Source organism: Mus caroli, unplaced genomic scaffold (genome assembly GCF_978045245.1).
Source record: "Mus caroli unplaced genomic scaffold, Mus_caroli_1 scaffold_1, whole genome shotgun sequence".
In the NCBI taxonomy this organism is placed as follows: domain Eukaryota; kingdom Metazoa; phylum Chordata; class Mammalia; order Rodentia; family Muridae; genus Mus; species Mus caroli.
The window spans coordinates 74,133,667-74,146,887 of record NW_028227256.1 but is presented as its reverse complement, the minus strand read 5'-3'; the positions used below and the strand labels follow the sequence as shown (position 1 = coordinate 74,146,887).

At 42.7% G+C, this 13,221-nt stretch overlaps 2 pseudogenes; both read right to left on the bottom strand.

The window, feature by feature from the left end:
• Positions 1 to 1,408: 1,408 nt before the first annotated feature.
• LOC147006067 (transcription factor Dp-1 pseudogene) lies at positions 1,409 to 2,284 on the bottom strand (annotated as a pseudogene).
• A 2,498-nt stretch (positions 2,285 to 4,782) lies between these two features.
• LOC110295463 (ubiquitin-like protein 5 pseudogene) lies at positions 4,783 to 5,034 on the bottom strand (annotated as a pseudogene).
• Positions 5,035 to 13,221: the final 8,187 nt, after the last annotated feature.

Genomic DNA, 13,221 nt, shown 5'->3' with positions numbered 1-13,221 from the left:
GTATTTTAGCAAATCAAGTGAGTCACAGAGAGGACAACCAGATGTCTCCAGGAAGCCGAATTCTTCCTTCCCATGTTCCTATCCCAGATGGAGAGTATTTCCAGATCACAGCTCCCAGGGAGGTCTCTCCTCTCTGAATTCTTCCCCGTGCTTAGATTGATGATGTCATTGCTTTACTTTGAGGCTTCCTGTGTTTGCTCTTAATATTCAAATTAAGTCTTTGAAATGTTTTTTCTGTGAATGCTTGTGGTTGATACCTTACCCTCCTAACAGTTACCACATCTGAAAAACCATACCTCTGCCTAAATGGTATGGTGCAAAAGAAAACAAGCACTCACATGTCTACACATATGACATGTTACTCAAGCATGTATGCAGACATATGCATGCATGACTTGAGATATCACTTTGTATTTCATTTTCCACTCTCCATTGTCTTTATATCTTTGCAAGGCACCAAATGTTTCAAAGTCAGCTCTAAGTTTCCATCAGACTTCTTAGAGTCTGCCCAAAGAAACCCACTCAGAGAAGTTATTCTTTTTTTTAAAACTATTAAAACATTCTCTATGTTTAATTTCAACTTTATAATAGATTACAGGAAGATGCTTATGAAACAAATACAGTATTTGTTTCAGTACAGGTCTTTACTTAATAGTATGTAAACAACTATATAATAAAAAGTTTCCAAACATAGCCTGTAAGAAATCGGGCAAATTTACTATAAGCAAACTTTCCAGACAATTTCCATAACTGCACCAGTGTGGCAGTAAACTTCTTCCAAACAAAAACAAAACAAACAAACAAGAAAATCTACTGCGCAATTTGTTGCTGCAATAGAGAAAAGGTGTCCAGACTTGATGGAATTACCACAGTCAATAGAATTAAAGAAAGGTTCTCATAACAAGATGTATGGAGCTTGTTCAACAAGTAGAGCTGTAGTACCAGCTTGGTTTGTTGGACACTGCATAATTTAACAAATGGAAAAATTCATCCTAAAGTCTGGCTGTCCACCACCTGAGTGCTGGACATCAGAGGCAGAGCAGCACTTTGTCGTTATCACTGTGGGCACAGTACAGTTTTTCTCGGCCAACCTAGCAACACCTGTTGAGGGGCAAAATATGCTTCCAACTCAAAAAAGAAAGGAAAGAAAAAAAGAGAAAAGAAAGAGAAGCCATAAAATCCTAAAAGGTAGAGGCTCTGCATTAGCACTCTGGCTTCACAAAATCTGCAGCTAGGCTCAAACTGTGCATACTCCTTACTTGGAGCTGCACATCTAACTCCAGAACCCGAGGGTATCTTCTTGGGAGTAGGCCAAAAAGAACAGAAAGCCCCACTTTAAGTTTCTTTTCTCTATATATGTTTTTCCTGAAGTTGATTTGAAGGGGAGAGGGGCCTACAGGCTGAATAATCAATCCTCCTTGTCGTTCTCATTAAAGTCATAGTCGTTGTCGTCATCATCCTCCCCAACGTAGGACACAGGGCTCTTGACCCTGAAGCCTCTGTACTGAGACCCATTGGAGCTTATGGCCAGGATTCCATCTGCACCATTGCTCAAATTACTGGCAGAAAGCCTTGTGCCATTGGATGTAGAACCTGTTTTCATAAGGAATACTCCACCAATGGATCCCTGAGCCATTTCTGTCACTTATGGTTTTAGAGCTTTTAGTACCAAACTTCTCGCCACCTTGAGGTCTTCAGCAGAGCAGTTGCCACACTCCAGCCCACACGCTATGCCCATGCACTTGAGCACCTCAATGTCATCATGGATTTCAAATGTGTTGTCAAAGTTAAACAGATTCTCAAATTTGTCATTGGAGATGCTGCAGTCAATGACTGTCTTCCTGCTGGTGTTGACAATGATGAAGGGCAAGTGGATGACAGAGGTGGGAGGAGACGGCCTGCAGGCCAGCTGTTCGGCTTGGTGATTTCTCTGCACCAAGTTCTTGAAGGCAATTTGCTGCAGGATGAGCTCCTGGAGCTGTGACTGCTTCTGTTTGATTCTCTCCAGCCTCCGCTGCCTCTCTACCTCTAAGTTCTGGCACTCCTGAGCTGAGTTGGTGGGCAGGCCGATCCATTTGCTCTCCTTCTTCTTCTTGAAGATGATGTTCATGGCTATTAGCACATTTAAGGCATCGTAGACATGCCTCCAGGTGTTCTTCTGGTCATAAGCTGATTGGTTTGGTAGGATGTGGTTGTCCGAAGTGCTGATCTCTGCCACCAGCTCTTTAGCCACCTCACTGTAGGAGGTAGTTCCTTTCCTCTGCACCTTCTCACACACCTTCATGGAGAAATGCCACTTAGCCCTTGCTATTCTTCTCGCCCTTCCTGTTCCACTTCCCAGCAGACCAAGGTAAGGAGTCAGACGTCTGATTCTGGGACACAAAGTGAGTGTTGGGAGAGTGTGGGCTCCCTACCACAATAGTGCTGGATGCTGCAGGACTCTGAGGCGTGCCAATCACCACTTGCTGTGTAACATTGACATTGGACTGTCCAAAGGTTTTTGGCAAAAGCTGCTTTCCAAGTGTGTTCACTGTGAAACGGACGGTGGATGGCGACAAGAGATGCCACACATCTTTTGCCATGTTACCAGATCCAGGAAATCAAGGCTTTAACTGTGTACCCTTCACAGAAGAAACCAGACTTATCCTGGGCCGAGCATCGGACCCCAGAGAAGCTATTCTTAAAAGCACCATTCTTCTGTTTTAATTTGGTTCTATCATTGATTTTTTAAAAAAATTACATCATTGGGATTTAAATCCCAAAGCCTTTTCTTAGTTTCATGTGAGGGTACACATCAAGGATTGAAAACAAAATTCTGAAGCAAGCATGACGTGATTGTAGTGGAACCCGCCTCAGGGACATTGGGCTTCACTTTTTTTGTATTTATTATTATATTTAATCTTATTTTTTACACTCCAGTCATTATCCCCCTCCCAGTTATCCTTCCTGCAATTCCTTAACCCATTCCTCCTCCTCCCTGTCTCCAATAGGATGTCCCCTTCCCACTCCCTGGGGTCTCAAGTCTCTTGAGGGTTAGGTGCATCTCCTCTGAATGAGGCCAGACCAAGCAGTCCTCTGCTGTATATGTCAGATTTGACTTTGGTCCTGATCATTTACAATGGTTTTCTCAATACTTGCATTGAGCAGCGGTGGACCTCGAGAGGAATTCTGGTAAGATTGAGCTAAAGGCTAGAAGCCCCAGAGACCCTGAAGGAACAATAGGAGCATCACCTGCTTCCAGCACCAGGCCCCTGGTCAAGTCACCTCAGATACCCAGAGAGCTTTGTGGACATCTGTCATGAAAGGTTATCAAAGTCCCAAGTCCTTTCTCCTGTACATGAGGCAACATTCCTAACATCTCAGACCAAGACAATAGGAAAAGAGACATGACCACAGTAAAGTAGGCCCAAAATCATTCTCCATGCTAACGAGGTTCCCAGAGGCCTGCAGGGCTTAACTAAGAAGCCTCTGATCCCAGACATTCCTCCCTGCAAAAGGTGTTTAACCCCAGGCCCTCCCTGAGAAGTGGGGTATGGTTTTATGCATCCACATTTTGCCCTGACAAAAAAACTTATTTAGAACCATGGAATGGCTCTTCTCCCCAGGATCTACCATGGGGAACCATGAAGAAGGCCTTCCCCCTACGGAGCCACAGCCCATAGAAGGATTCTCTGTGCTCCCAGCCACATTCACCACTGAGCCTGCATCCAACAAGTTAAGGACAGAATCATCTCTGCTAGGACAAGCTGGTCACCCCCCTCCCCCCCCCGCCCCCCCCCCCTGCCTTGTACCCTGGCCCTGAATAGGCTAGACACTGTCCCCAGCCGGCAGGTCTACAACTCCATCTCTGCACTTCCATGACTCCCAGACAGACCTGGCCTTCCTCCTTCAGAAGTGGCTCCTGCTCTGGCTGCTTCACAGGATGCTGCTGCTGCTGCTGCTGCTGCTGCTGCTGCTGCTGCTGCTGCTGCTGCTGCTGCTGCTATTGCTGCTGCTGTTCTGCCTCTGGAAGCTTTAGCTTGAGAATCTTGGCTCTGTGGCAATGCTCAGCTTTCAGCCTCTCCTGATGGCCCAGGGCTTCTCTGATACTCTTCTCCATCACTTCCTCTAAGTTCTGGAACTCCTTACTCAGCTTCAACTCCTTCAGCTTGTCAAACCTCCTCAGCTGTACTAGCCTCTTCTGCCATTACCATATACACACATGTCAGTGTCCCTCTGGACCTGAGGTAAACTGATGTGGGCTCACAGCTGCTCTGGAAAGCACTTCAGCCAGTTTGTCAAATTTTTCACTTATATGACCCATGTGAAGCCTTTCATCAGAAGCCAGCCATTTATCCAGTGGAATTTTATAACCCTTTGAGTTCTTCCACTTGGATATACATGGTGGGATCTTCCAAGCCTGCTGTTCTTTTACATGAGATGACCACCAAGAACAGCAGCAACAGTGGAGTACAGGCACTACAGGTGTGTGCTACAAAGGACAGAACTAGAAAAGTGACCCAAGCTCTTGGAGGAGCTTAGAAGATTGTGAGTGGATCCTAGACATTGGACAGTTGGAGTTTGATTTTGCTTTTGATTGTGACTGTGCCCTGATATTTTTCCCTCTTGAAGTAAGAACACATTTTAGTGGAGCCCATAGTTAAGAGGCTTTGAATTTTTAAAAGACTTTGAATTTTAAAAGATATTGAATATTTTAAAGGGATTGAACTCTCTCTCTCTTTTTTTTTTTTTGACAGCAGCAAAGTTTTTATTCACTGTTAAAAATGACCATCTATACCAGTGTCAGATGAGGGTGGGAAAGGAAGGCAGGGCAGAGCGGGCAAGGAGGAGGAAGAAATTCCCTCTATTGGTCATAAAGCTCAGGTCCATCCCATCATAGATTTCATAGTCTTCCAGAGACAGGTAGTCCTTAAAAATCATGTTCCACTTTTTAAGAACAATCTTATTCCAACAAGTGCCAGTTTGAGCCGCCAATGGTGTCATCCATGTTGCACTTAACACAGACTTTCGGTCATTGCAAACCACCTCAATCATTGTGGCTGGAGCTCCAATGTCCTCAAACCTATGATGACACAATGTGTAGCTCAAATGCTGAACCCAGGGAGGATTTCAAAATTGAACTTTTAATATGTAAACAGTGTGGAACTTTTAAACCCTCTCTACAGGTGCAGCCACTGGGACCTAACACCGTCTTCCCCTCTTTGGATTAGATTCATTTGCTAGGAAAGTTCATGAACCTGGTAAGCAACATCTTCTTCTGCTTCTTCAAGAGCAAATCACAGCTTCCAGAGGGCGAGTCTTGCCTGCAATGAGGAACCCAATGGAAAAAATGCTAAGTGCACAGGGGTCCTGACTGAATGGCCCTCTAGGCTTTGGAGTTCTTTGAGCTGGAATTGTGACAGCCACCAGTCTGTAGTCCAATAACCTAACAAAGGTCAGCTGCGCATGGGAAGTAGATGCTCAGTCCCAGGAGGCTAGTTGTTTCAACTGGACTTCTGTAGAAGGAGGTTCCAACAGATTTTCCACCAAGTCAATGCAAGCAGTGGAAGAAGAATGAATCTTCCTTCTTCCAATGTCCTTATGTAGGTCTCTAGCTGAAGGTGTGGCCCAGATTAAAGGTGTGTATCACCACACCTGAACTTGGAACTTGTTTTGTCCCAGGCCAACCTTGAAGTCAGAGTCCTGGGGTTAAAGGCCTGTACTACCTTGCCTGGGCCTAAGTTTTTCATCGCCACTATCCCTCAAGATCTCCCTGCCAAGATCCAGGTCAGAAACTTGTATCTTTGGACTTCGCCTCTTGATTTCTCCTAATCTGCTCTGTCACTTGATCAGGATGCCAACACCTTCAGGGAATGACGAGGAGAGACAAAAAGGGCATCCTATGCCTAGGAAGCTGGAGGCTGGCATGGAATTCTGGTTCAGACACTTTCCCAGCTGCCAAGATACTTAGCATGGAATGCAAAGCCCGTGTCAGATGCCTCACTTCTGTTGGCAGTTCACACCTTTTCCATTTTCTACACAAAACACCTCTGTTCAGTCTTAACTAATTAACTTTCTCGAGCATACATTGTTTGTTTGTGTCTCCCTCTTTGTCCAAAATGCCTTTTGTCAGTGATAGGTTTTAATCAGGCTCTCAAAGAAACAACCATGCTCAGAGAAGCTAGGTCCACAGGTTGGGGCTAGCTTTTCCATGTTCCTCAAGACCTGAGTTAAGCTCCTGCCGTGGGATTTATTGCATCCTTTAAATACATCTCATTTCTCTTCTAGTATCCCTTACCATAGGGTGGATCCTTTGAAGACAAGAACTAAATCTTCTTCATCCAGGTCCCACAATGCATTGCGACATCTGTCACACAATGTGCCCAATATTTGAGAAATGAATGAGTATCTACAGAAGAGACCCAAGGAAAATAAAATCAAACAAAAAGAGGAAAATCAAGAGATACAAGAGATCTTTCATACATCTATTTTTCCTACAAATGATCCCAGAATCTAACAATCAGTGAACCAGAATGCACTGGCATGAGGGAATAAATTGTGCACATTATAGAAGACATATTAATTCTGTGAGGCTATTAAAAGCCATTTAGATTTTGGCTACACAATTCCAAAATTGCCTGATAACATTGTGAGCAAATCAGTTAAAGCTGGTAAAGTAAACCCTACCTTTGGAGAGAAGCCAGGTCTAAATTACTGATGTGTTAGGCTTTTTTTTTTTTTTTCATTGCAGGTTTATAATTTTAAGATCAGTGAAATGCCAGGTCTGCCTTAATGAATAACTAACATTCAATATTTGTAATTATCCAAGTACATTTTTTGATGCTTAAATGGTTACCCCAGGACTGCATTGAAGTCAGAAAGACAGAAAGAAAGAAAAAACAGCTTCTCTTTAAAAAGCAGAAGCATAGCAATCTTGTCTATAAAAGATTCTCTCCATTCGACACTTCCCTTAAACATTTTGCAACAATGCAAAGGTAAACTTTAGTTCAACCTAGGTTGAAACACCAATTTTCTTCATAGCAAGGGGTATGTTAATGAGGTCATATTTTACATGGTGGAACTCAGCTTTTTGTTTGTGTGCCTGTGTGTGTGTGTGTGTTCCTTTGCTTTGGACATGTTCTCGTCATACAAATCCTGCTGTCAACATTTCCTAATCCACATCCAGAGCTTCAGTCATGTACCCAAAGAGCAATTCTGATGTGTAGCACATCTGCTCTAAATAGTTCAGCGCCTCTCCATGGCTGTAAAAGAATCAAGCTTTGCAACTTGTTTCTGGCTTCAGCTTCTCTTCCAGTGCTGTCCCTTCCTATCTCTTCCCTGAATTCCTGGCAACCTCTGTCATTTCTCTCTTGGAGCCCTGCAGCCACTTGCCTGTCTGGGTACCTGGCTGTTGACTATCACAGAGTCAATCCAAAGGCTATCATCACCCAGTTCTTTGGCCTGGTGGTCCACTTTTTCCTTTGCTTTCCGGGCTGAATGAGGTGACCAACATGTCCCCTCGCAGAACTGAATCAAAAACAAGTTGCTCTTTTCACTCCAGCCCCTTCCACCAGGGTTTGGCATATTTGAAGACAGCACTTTTATAGCTCTAACCTTTCTATTCCCAAGGTCCCCTTACTGTGACCAAATATAATAGGAAGCAAACACTCACTAAGTGACCCCATAAATGGAGTTTTGGGGACTTAAAAAGGGGAATGTTGCTGACAAGTTGCTTTCTAGCTTTGGTGAAATCAGATCCTCTTTTGGTTAACATCTAAAGATTTTTTAAAATTGAAAATAATATAAAATCATTACTGGTACTTTTTCTAGTGAGTACCAGTAGAAACTCACCAGGAGTGAGTTCCTAATGTTCTATTTCTTTTTTTTTTTTTTCCCATAAATTACAGGGGTGGGGGGTTTGAAGATTTGGATGACCTTTTTCCATTCTCCCCCAAAGGAGGAAGAAGGTTGAGTTCTTACATGATAATGATGCTGTTCAGATTGGATCTGAATCTGTCCAGTTACATGATCCATGCTCCATCTAAGAAGAATGAGGCCCACCATTAGTGTGCACTCACTGATCCATCTTGGAGGGGGAAGACTGAGCTATGACTAAAGGATAGGGATGCTGTTCTGCCTGTTATGACTGGCTGGTTTACCTGGGCTAAGCCCTGCTCTGCTCTGCTCTGCTCTGAGCTTTACCATCAACACCTGTAGAGCAGGCATACCACATACCACATAGGAGATGGGCAATTAACAATGCTTGGCGGCTCCCTGCTCATTCTCTGGCACCTTGATCCCCTCCTCAGAGAAGCTATCTCCATGCTTTGGTAACTCAGTAGCGATCTGAACTGAAGTTGGACAAGTGTATATTTTATTAGCACATAAAAATATTTTGTGAGCTCTTTCTCCCTGTCCTCTCTCCATCCTCTCCCTCTCTCTCTCTCTCTCTCTCCCTGTGTGTGTGTGTGTGTGTGTTCCCAGCCTCTTCTTTCTCTATCCCCTCTCTTTCTGTTCTTCTCGGTTCCCTTTCTTTCTTTGCCTCTAATCCCTTCCTGAGACTCCCTTCCCATCTCCCAAATAAACATTTTATACTAATTTTTCTCTTTCTTTTTTCTTTTTTTTTTTTTTAAAAACTTGGTGTTGTGGCACATGCCTATGTAGAAGGATGGTCCCTGAGTTTAAGGCAAATGGGACTATATAGTGAGTTCCAAGTCAGTAGGTATTACACAAGAAGATCCTACCTCAAACCAGACAAACTATCTGACTAAATGGCCAGTATTTCCTCACTCCTATACACTGTAAATTCTTTGAGATTCGACATTCATATTGCACACACACACAATCAACAATGAACAAAACCATAAGGTTAAATCTCAACCTCAGCGTCGATCAGTTCATCTTTATAGCTTCATTTCCTTGTTACATCTGTGCATATGCACTCTTTCCTTACAAATTCCTCTGGAGTGAAGCAGTCCATCATCATTGTTAGTTAATATTTATGGGTTTATTTGCTTTCAGCTAAGCTCTGCTTGAGGACAGGAAATAGGGTCTGGTGGGTGAGCCTGAGTAAAGAAAGAGCAGGGAACAGAGAGAGAAGGCAGAAAGGGCAAGGCAGGGAGAGAGGAAGAGAGGGAGAGAGAAAGGAGAGGAGGAGAGAAGAATTAGAGGTGGGATGGAGACAGAGAGGAGGAAGGAGAGGATAAAGGAGGAGAAGGAGGGAGAAGGAGAGGGAGGGAAAGGGGGAGAGGGTGAGGAAGGGACAGAGGGAGGGGGAATGGAGAGAGGGAGAAGAAGGGGGAGAGCATGGGGAAGAGGGAGAGGGGAGAAGGTGAGAGGGAGTGTGATGGGGAGGGGGAGAGAGAGAGGGAAGGTGTTCTTTTGGTCAGGAGGAGGACTTTGGAAGCTAGAAGCATGTTCACCCTCACAAACTCCTTTCTTACTACTTTGGCTATTAGAATTATTTGGTCTTTCTGTTTTTACCTTTAAACAATCCAATCTGGGGATCTAATTTTGAGCAGGTTTGTATGAGAATGTTTTTAGTTTATTGGAAATTTATAAAATATTTTTGTCTCCCCTCGCCCCCCCTAAAAAGGCTAGCAATACTAAAGATCTAAGACAGGATCATCTTCATTCAGGAGCTCAAATAGTCTCCAAGTTGCTTGGGGATTTCAAAGAATTCCAAGTGGATTTTATTGGTTCTTGGACTGTGATAGCTTCCATTCACTGTAACAACATGCCCGAGACAGTTCATTTACAGAGGAAAAGCTTCTCTTGGTTCACAGTTCTAGTAACTCTGGCTGAGGACTGTATTGACATGTGCTTTGGGCCTTGGGGCCAGCAAGTACTAGATAGAAAAATTGGGATGTGTGTGGTAGTAACAAAGAGTAATCTCATATCAAAAATATAAAAAAGATGGAGGAACATGCTGAGTATTGACAACACACTTCAAGAGTCTGCCCATGAGGCCCCACCTCCTAAAGATTTCATCATTCTCTAATGGGGATCTAGTTTTTAAGTGGCTAATCAACTATATTCAACCTAGACCATTCAAACCCCTGGCTTTCAGCGACTCCTGTTTATTTCACAATGAAAAGTGCACTCATGCACTCCTTGAGAATACCTAAAGTTTCAGGTGTCCCAGCACCACTCAGAACTCCTCTGGTGGTTTTCTGTAAGCTAGATGCAAAATGGGTTCTAAGCCCTGTCGGAAAACTGAAAGAAAGTTCCTCATTTCTGAATGTATGAAAGGACTGTGTAGCGTTAAGACAGGCACGTGCTAAGCATCTCTATTCCAAAAGGGAGAAATAGAAAAACATGGAGGGTAAGGTCAAAGTGAGGCTGAAAGACAGAAGGGGAGACATTAAACCCTCAAGTTTCATGCCTGACATATATGTGGGGACACTCCAAGGGACAGGGCTACTAAACCATTCTGCATCCTGACAGCAAGAGGCTCTTGGAGGAGAAACTGAGCCACTGCTGAAACTGGAGGAGGCTTCAATATTTGCTGGCTTGTGTGTGGCTGCTGTCCCGATTTGCAGAGTTCTGGGCTCCAGAGTAATCCTCCAGGTTGAGGGAATTCCTTCTGTCACACCTTCTTCACCACAGTGGACCTTACGCTTAAACTGTGAGCCAAGATAAACCCTTCCTTCCTTAGGCTGCCACTTCAGGTATTTTGTCACAGAACAGAGAAAAGTAATACAGGAGGAGATTTCTAGCAAGCAGCTCTCTGTGAATGGCATCACAGGGAACGAAATTCCAAAGAAATGCTTTGGTTGTTTTGGTGGACTATTTTTAATTTTTTTGACCGTTTGCAAAAGCATAGGATCACATTTCTTATGGAATTGGCAAAAAGTGATTCTGAATTTCAAGGTAGAACATGACTTACTAAAACCTCAACATTATTAGCAGGATAATTTCCTAATGTGTCCTTTTATCTTGCCTTTAGTGTCAAAAATAAAGAAAATCATAGGATGTTTGTGCAGGTCCTGGGCTTACTGGTTAAAGTGAATCGAGTATGCGCTCTCCTTTTTATCTTAGAATATCAAAGATCAAGAGATAATCTCCGCACCAGCACTAGTGCCTGACATGTTGGAGGTGTACCACCCATCAATTGCATGACTTATCCCGTTATCTTTATAGCTACATGACAAGCTAAGTGCTAACATGCCAATTTTATGGATGAGAAAACGAGAGCTCAGAGAGATGTAAGCATTCTGGTAAGGTCATGGAGTTAGTTCTGAGTCACTTTTCAAATTCAGGTTCCCTGATCACTAAGCTGTTGCTTCAAACCCTGCCAAGGGTCTAGAGTAGAAAGCCTCCAGCACAGAGGCAGTTTTCCCACATGACTCAGAACTACTAGAAAACAATAGCTACAGTACGTTTACCCATGCTGGAGGCTTCCTATGTGAACAGAGAGCACAGGCTTGCAGAAGGATGTACAGAGCAGGTTGGTGGGATGCTCATCATTCTGACACTGAGTTGTGTCATAACACTGGACCCTGAGCTAGCTTTTCTAGTAAACAAGTGTTGTTTTCCTTCTTCATCCCTAGTCATTAAACACACCGTAGGAGAAGAAAACAAAGAACAGGAACTAATGGAATTTTAGTTTCTATAAAATTAACACACAATAGTCATTTTGTCATGTATGAGAAAGGGAACAATATGATATAATAAAAAATAAAAATCCCCCATTCATGATTGATAAATTTTGTTTCTTTACAAAGCTAATATGATATTTGCAAGTTTATTCAACTATTTTTATTTTGCTATAAATTAGGCATCCTTCCATTTCCTTGACTTTTTTTTGGGGGGGGTAACACTTTTAAAGTCCTCTTTTTCATCATGCAAATATGATGAAATAATTTAATTAGCGTTTCTCCTATTTTTAACACGTGGGTTGTTTCTACTTTGCCCTCTCACTTTTATAAATAACACAGTGGAGAGCTTTGCTTGATCATATTTTGTTTTCACGTAATTTTGAAAGTAGGGAAACGAAACCATTGGAAGCTCAGCATGAGGACTCTGTTCAGCTTTCACCTCAGTTGTTTACAGTTTACTCTTTTGTGCCCACCCTAATACCAACATATGCTTTCTAAACCATGTGAGAACAAACTGTCCCTTTCTCCCCTAATACCTCAAACTCTTCCCTGTCTACTTTCCTAAAAATAATATCATTCTCTATGGCAACATATTTTTTAAAATTTTAGAAATTCAATGTTGACATGACATCATTATCTATTCCACAAATTATCTTTAAATGTAGCCTTTTCTAGATTATCACCTCATCCAGCATGGTAGAAAAAAGTATTTCTGTAATTTTTTTTTTTTTATAATGACCTCAGGCTAGATTTCAAAAAAGAAGATGGTTGGGTGATTGGACAATGTCTTATTCTATTTGTGCTGCTACAGAAAATACAAAACTAAATAATATGTAACAAATAGGCATGTACATACTCCTGGAATCTGGGAAGTTCAAATGCAAGGAGTTGCTTCTGAGCACTGGGAAAGGGACTTCTTGTTGCACCAACCCACAGCAGGGAGTTGGGAAGGAAGACATGGGATCAGGGAGGGATGAAAATTTCCCTTTGCACTAGTGTCTATCTTGGTTTTGAGGGTAGGTCCCTCGTGACCTAGGCAGACATTGAGATTTCTACCCCTCAAGAGTGTTTCTGTGGCAGTTAAACTCCAGCATGAGTTTGGAGGTGATGCATATTGAAACCATAGCTGAGAGGCATTTTGATGGCAACTGAAAAAGTTGTAATCATTTGATCAATGGTAATGTTGGACCTGTGTGTGGTAGAGTGGATCAATAGCCATCTGTTGTATAGTGGGAGATTCATGGTGTTTAAATATTAGACATGATGTCAGTATCTCACAGTGACAATGATTTTTAATGTATAAAGTGATAGACAGTTGTTACATATATTGCCTTATGTTCTTAAGGGTATGGAAAAACTGCTGGTCCAATTTTCACAATAAAAGAACTTAGGGGACATGTTTATGGTTGAACAAGAATGTATGTGAAGGTTCTAGTCATGTTTCTTCTGCTATATCATAAACATCATGAGCAAAAGCAAGTTGGGAAGGAAAGGATTTAGTTTGCATACAAGAAGAAATGTCAAGGCAAGAATTCAAGGCAGCAACCTGGAGGCAGGAACTGAAGTAGAGTCATGGGCAAGTACTGGCTACTTCCTGGCTTGCTCAGCCTGCCCAGTGTAGCACTCCTTACCTGTGGATAGG